Source organism: Mobula hypostoma, chromosome 2, assembly GCF_963921235.1.
Source record: "Mobula hypostoma chromosome 2, sMobHyp1.1, whole genome shotgun sequence".
NCBI lineage: Eukaryota > Metazoa > Chordata > Chondrichthyes > Myliobatiformes > Myliobatidae > Mobula > Mobula hypostoma.
In genome coordinates, this window is record NC_086098.1 from 249,909,445 (window position 1) to 249,915,444 (window position 6,000).

A 6,000-nucleotide genomic window follows, 5' to 3' on the forward strand; every position below is an offset into this window, starting at 1 on the left:
CAGGCAGAGATAGATAGGTTCTTGATTAGCCATGGCATGAACGGGTATGGGGAGAAGTCAGGGAAGTGTGGATGACTGGATAATTGGATCAGCCAAAGATTGAATAGCGAAGCAGACTCAATAGGCCGGATAACCTACTTCTGCTCCTATATCTTGCGCTTTTGTGGAGTACTTCTCTTACTCGTTCCATAAACGAAGCACCCTCTCACCCACAAAACGCTGGAGCAGGTTGAGTCAGCATTTAGTCAGCAAATTGTCCGTTCATCAGGACTGTGAAAGAAAGGGCACGAACCAAAATGAGAAGTTTAGTAAAAGTGTGTACACGCCGGCTGGTGATAGGAGGAGGAAGGTGAGAGCGAATGTAAGGTGTAGGGAGCGTGGGGAAGAATTCTGAAGAATTCTCATCTCAGTACGCTGACAAGGGGACACATCCATCAGGTGCTACATTGTCATATCTACTGACCTACGATTACTCTCATCCCACGTACGTGCGTTCGATTCACTCAGTACCCAATTTGTCATTTCATCCCCAATAGTCCCCTATCTACGTGCCTTATAGCACTTAGCTTCACTGATCATCAGATGGAGAGAGAAGAATGAGGATGCTGCAAATGCAGCATTCAGCAAATCAGGCGTACATTGCACTGGGGAAAATCCGTCCCTGAATACGGCTACGAAACATTTCAAAGTAGATGGAATACTGAATTTGAAGCAATTCCTTCGCTATCAGACGATACAGACCAAGTTCTGATGACGGCATACCCCAAGTTTACTGTAACCGGACTGCTCTTAAGACAAATCAGCTGTGGAATGAGTTCTGCCTAAGTGACAGCTGCTCAGCGAGATGATCCGGGCATTGGCATTATTTGGTTCGCGGTCAAAAAGGGAGATATGGCTCAGGAGGAGAAGACGAAACACGCTTCGGTGCCTCCATTACTGAAAGAATGGCCTCGGCTTGAGTTGAAGTACCAGATCTTATACCGGGTCACGTTGACAGCTGGTTCTGCCCGAGAAGTATCGGAGGATTGCGTTGAAGTCACTTCATGATGATTCTGGACTTTTGGGCGTGGCAAAGACCTATGGATTGCTCAGAGACCGGTTTTAATGGCCTCGAATGAAGTCGGAGGTCGCAGAAGCCTGCAAGTCATGCATTCGCTGCATACGTTGGAAGACACTGCCAACGCGGGCAGCTCCTTTATCCCACTTGCAGAGTGCAGGGCCCCTGGACCTGATGTATATGGATTTCCTGTCAATAGAACCCGATGCCACCAACGCGGCGAATGTCTTACTCATCACGGACCACCACACCAGGTAGGCTCAGGCTTTTCCTACCAAGGACCAGAGGGTACTACGGTGGCAAAAGTTTAATGGGAGAAGTATTTCGTTTATTATGGCCTTCCCAGGCGGATGCATAGTGACCAGGGACAGGACTTCGAGAGTAGACTCATCAATGAGTTATTGGGAATGCTTCGAGTGGCGAAGTCGAGGACCACACCCTATCACCCGCAGGGCGATCCCCAGCCTGACAGGATTAATCAGACCTTGCTAGACATACTCGGCACCCTGGAAATCAGAAAGAAGAGCAGGTGGAGTCAACATATTGGGCGTCTGGTTCACTGTTACAACTGTATACGAAATGAAACTACATGGTACTCGCCAAATTATCTGACGTTTGGGCGCGAGGAGAGGTTGCCCATTGACCTTTGTTTTGGGACTAACGAGGGTGACTTACCACCTAAGCCTCATCTGAAGTAGGTGTCTGATATAAGAAAGAGCTGAAAAGGGCTTATGAATTGGCTGAGGTCGCGGCCGCCAAGCAGAATCGAGAGATAAGAGGAGGTATGATCAAAAAAATGAGGTTCTCCCAACTCCCGCCGGGAGACCGAGACCTCATAAGGAATTTGGGGCTACCTGGAAAGCACAGGTTGGCTGACCGCTGGGCGGCCACACGCTATGTAGTGGAGAATCAGGTGCCAGAGCTATCAGTTTTCCGTGTGAAACCAGAAGAGGGGAATGGGCCTTTCAAGATTCTCCATCGGAACCACCTGTTGCCCCTGTGACAAGAGGTGCAGGTAGACCCGGAGCCCGACTTCGAGCCTACACCTGGTAAGAGGACTCTGCGAAAATGCGGGGCGACTGCAGGGCCCACAGCAGGAGAGTCGGGGCCGAGCCCCGCCCATGAGAGGGATACTGATTTGTAGGATGCTGCTCTGGATGTGTGGTACATGCTGCCTTTCGCTAACTCCCCTTTGATTGAGGAAGAGACTCCTGGCCGTTCTTCCACTGAGTCAGGTGAAGTGGGGCCTGGGGTGGACTGTCTTTGGGCAGCTTGGGTTACAGCTGGACCCTGAAGGAGAGGAAGCGGAGCTTGGACACAGGACAGAGGGATCCGAGTCCACCACCATCGCCAGCACTCACCACTATCTACGTGAAAAAATTACCCCTGACATCTCCTCTGTACCTACTTCCAAGCACCTTAAAACTGTGCCCTTTCGTTCCGCCCAGGAAAAAGCCTCTGACTATCCACACGATCAGTACCTCTCGTCATCTTCTACACATCCATCAGGTCACCTCTCATCCTCCTTCGCTCAAAGGAGAAATGTCCGAGTTCACTCAACCTATTCTCATAAGGCATGCTCCCCAATCCAGGCAACATCCTTGTAAAGCTCTTCTACATCCTTTCTATGGTTTCCGCATCCCTCCTGTAGTGAGGCGACCAGAACTGACCACGGTACCGCAAGTGGGGTCTGACCTGGATCTTCTATAACTTTAGCATTACCTATCGGCTCTTAAACTCAGTCCCATTATTGATGAAGGCCAATGCACCGTATGCCTTCTTAACCACAGAGTCAACCTGCGCAGCTGCTTTGAGCGTTCTGTAGACTCGAACCCCAAGATCCCTCTGATCCTCCACACTGCCAAGAGACTTACCATTAATACTATATTCTGCCATCATATTTGACCTACCAAAATGAACCACCTCACACCTATCTGGGTTGAACTCCATCTGTCACTTCTCAGCCCAGTTTTGCATCCTATCAATGTCCCGCTGTAACCTCTGACAGCCCTCCACACTATCCACAACACTCCCAACCTTTGAGTCATCAGCAGATTTACGAACCCATCCCTCCACTTCCACATCCGTGTCATTTATAAAAATCACGAAGAGTAGGTGTCCCAGAACAGATCCCTGAGGCACACCACTGGTCATCGGCCTCCATACAGAATATGACCCGTCTGCAACCATCCTTTGCCTTTTGTGGGCAAGACAATTCTGGATCCACAAAGCAATGTCCTTCTGGATCCCATGACTCCTTACTTTCACAGTAAGCCTTTCATGGGGTAGCTTGTCAAAGGCCTTCAACATATTCCGCTTTCTCTCACAACCGACAGATTCAATGAAATGGTATCCTATTACACCGTATTGCTTCGCGTTGAAAACTCCATTTCGCACATACACGAAGGAAGTCACAGGACGACACGTGGATTTTGAAATATGTGGTGCAATTGTGTATAGGTAGCCGTAGCGTTTCCGTAGTGTAGTGGTTATCACGTTCGCCTAACACGCGAAAGGTCCCTGGCACGAAACCAGGCAGAAACATTCCGTCATACTTTTGTATAAATCGAGTCCTTCGCAAAGGACGCAGCCACACGTTTATTCAATGGAGAACTGCCGTTACGCGTTCCGTAAACAAAGCATCCACTCATTCACAAAACGCTAGAGTAAGCGCAGTCCGCATTTACGTCGTAATCCTTCATCAGGACTGGAAAAGATTGCGCAGGAATCAAAATAAGAAGTTTGGTAGAAGTGTGCACACTCCGGCAGTTAATAGAAGTTAGGCTGTTGACAGGGAAGATAAGATGTAGGGAGCGTGGAAAAGAATTGTGTAAAATTCTCCTCTGAGACCACTGTACGCGTTTAGACTCTCCGTCCGACATTCTGATCTCTTCTGACATGCGACTCGTCTCATCGCAGGTATCTGCGTTCGATTCACTCAACACCCATTTTCTCATTTCTTTCACAATCTTCCCCCATCTACGTGTCTTCTAGCACCTGGCTTCACAGATCGACAAGAGGCGAGAGAAGGATTCGGATGTAGCAAATGCAGTATTTAGCAAATCAGGCGTAGATTGCACAAAGGTGAATCCGTCCCAGAACACGGTTATGCAACGTTTCAAAATAGATGGAATACTGAATTTAAAGAAGTTAGCGGAAGTTGAAGCATTTCCATCCATCAGCCGATACAGAGCAAGTCTCATCCCATCAGTACAGCTGGAGGACGCGCGAGTGCCACGTCGCTTAAATGGTCAAGAAGTCTGCCCCGTGAAAAGGACAAGGCGATTTGGAACTTCCAGAGGCGCTTTTAGTTGATCTAGTGAGTTTCCTTTACTGAAGGGGCGTTCCATGCAAGAATATCCATTCCGCGCGATGTCACGCAGACATTTCCGCAGGAGAACGACGTATCTCAGCCTGAGAAGCGCTGGGAACCCGTTTTCCTTTTCTGACTCAGTCCATCCGCAGGTAGATGATTGCGCTTTCCTGACACGACTTAATCTTCGTTGCATTCGCTAAATGGAATTTAAGTCACAACTGCATCCCCTCCCCACACCTCTGTTCGATCCGCTTGGTGTGTATGTTGCAAGAAACACAAACTGCTGCAGGAATCAACATCACAACAAATTGCGCAAACGTTCAAAATTGCGGGGAAATCAAGATGTCAGACGGCATCTACGGAGGAGAATAAACAATTCACAATTCATGCCAAGGTGCTTGATCGATACTTTATTTACACCGATATAGAGATCTTTGGAATGCAGAGTGGCGACTACTTATAATTCACCGGCCTGACTTGAAGAACTTCAGCATCGGGCCTGCTTGTTTGGAACTGTCCCCCAATCCGCACTGAAAACATACTGTGAGTGTGTCGTTCCTCTGATCCCGTCTCTTCAGGCGCCGTCAACACCACCGACGGATCCAGTGGTGCGGTGATCAGCAGGTGCGCCCCATCGTTGCTCGGGTAAAGAGTGTTCGCTCGAAACGTTGACGGCGTATTCCTCTCTCTCGCTCCTGCATGACCAAGAGAGTTATGCCGCTATTGTGTGCGTTTCGTGACAAATCTTCACATTCTGGATCGGGGAGAAACACGATGAAACATTTCACCAGATTACCCTTTCTCTTTCTCTCACAGCCGTTTCCTGAAGCAGTATCCTTCGATTTACTCTTCAACGCCCAGCCGGTTTTCACGTCCTAAGTAAACTGGTCTTGTTTTTTAACATCCCAACATATTTCTCTTGTTCCAGTTTGTCAGCAAGAGCGTATCTACTGTGGGTTTCTATTCAAATGAACAAATGCTTCCCGAAGGTATCTTTCTACTTTGCAAGCATTCGGACAAGTTTGTTTGCCCATCACAGGTGGGAAGTAGGGCAGCACCGGTTCAATACGGAGCACAAGGGATGAAAAGAAAGAATCGCCATCGTTATGTACTCTGTGTGTCGGAATCTTTCGTTCAGTCGACTTTGAAGAAGGCTTCCCCCGGTCGGGCCCTGTCTCCATCGTGATCTCTGCCCCATGTTCTCGTGTCCACCGTTATTGACATTTTTCAATTTGTTTGTTGGTTTCTCTGGCGTTGCAAACTTTAAATCGACGACACATTAAAAAAGTCAAAGAAGGACAAGCGGATTTTGAGATATGTGGTGCGCTCTTACAGTCCCAAATGGACTCAGCGGGAGCTAGTCACAGTTAGGGCGGGATTCGTGAAGATAGTGAAGAGTGGAAATGAGCGAAAGCATGCATTTGTTATTGCTACTGTGTTTGATTTCAGTATACATTTCAGTCATTCATATCAGCTTTCCATTAGGTTGCAGTGAGTGTTTTGTATAGGTCTATTCGTATCCGCTGGATGTGGTACATAGTAGGCAGTCGTAGCGTTTCTGTAGTGTAGTGGTTATCACGTTCGCCTAACACGCGAAAGGTCCCTGGTTCGAAACCAGGCAGAAACA

General features: G+C 48.3%; 1 non-coding gene across 1 annotated transcript; it reads left to right on the plus strand.

The window, feature by feature from the left end:
- The first annotated feature begins 5,927 nt into the window (after nt 1–5,927).
- On the plus strand, nt 5,928–6,000 carry trnav-aac (transfer RNA valine (anticodon AAC)). The gene has a single exon. It is a non-coding gene; the product is annotated as a tRNA-Val (tRNA).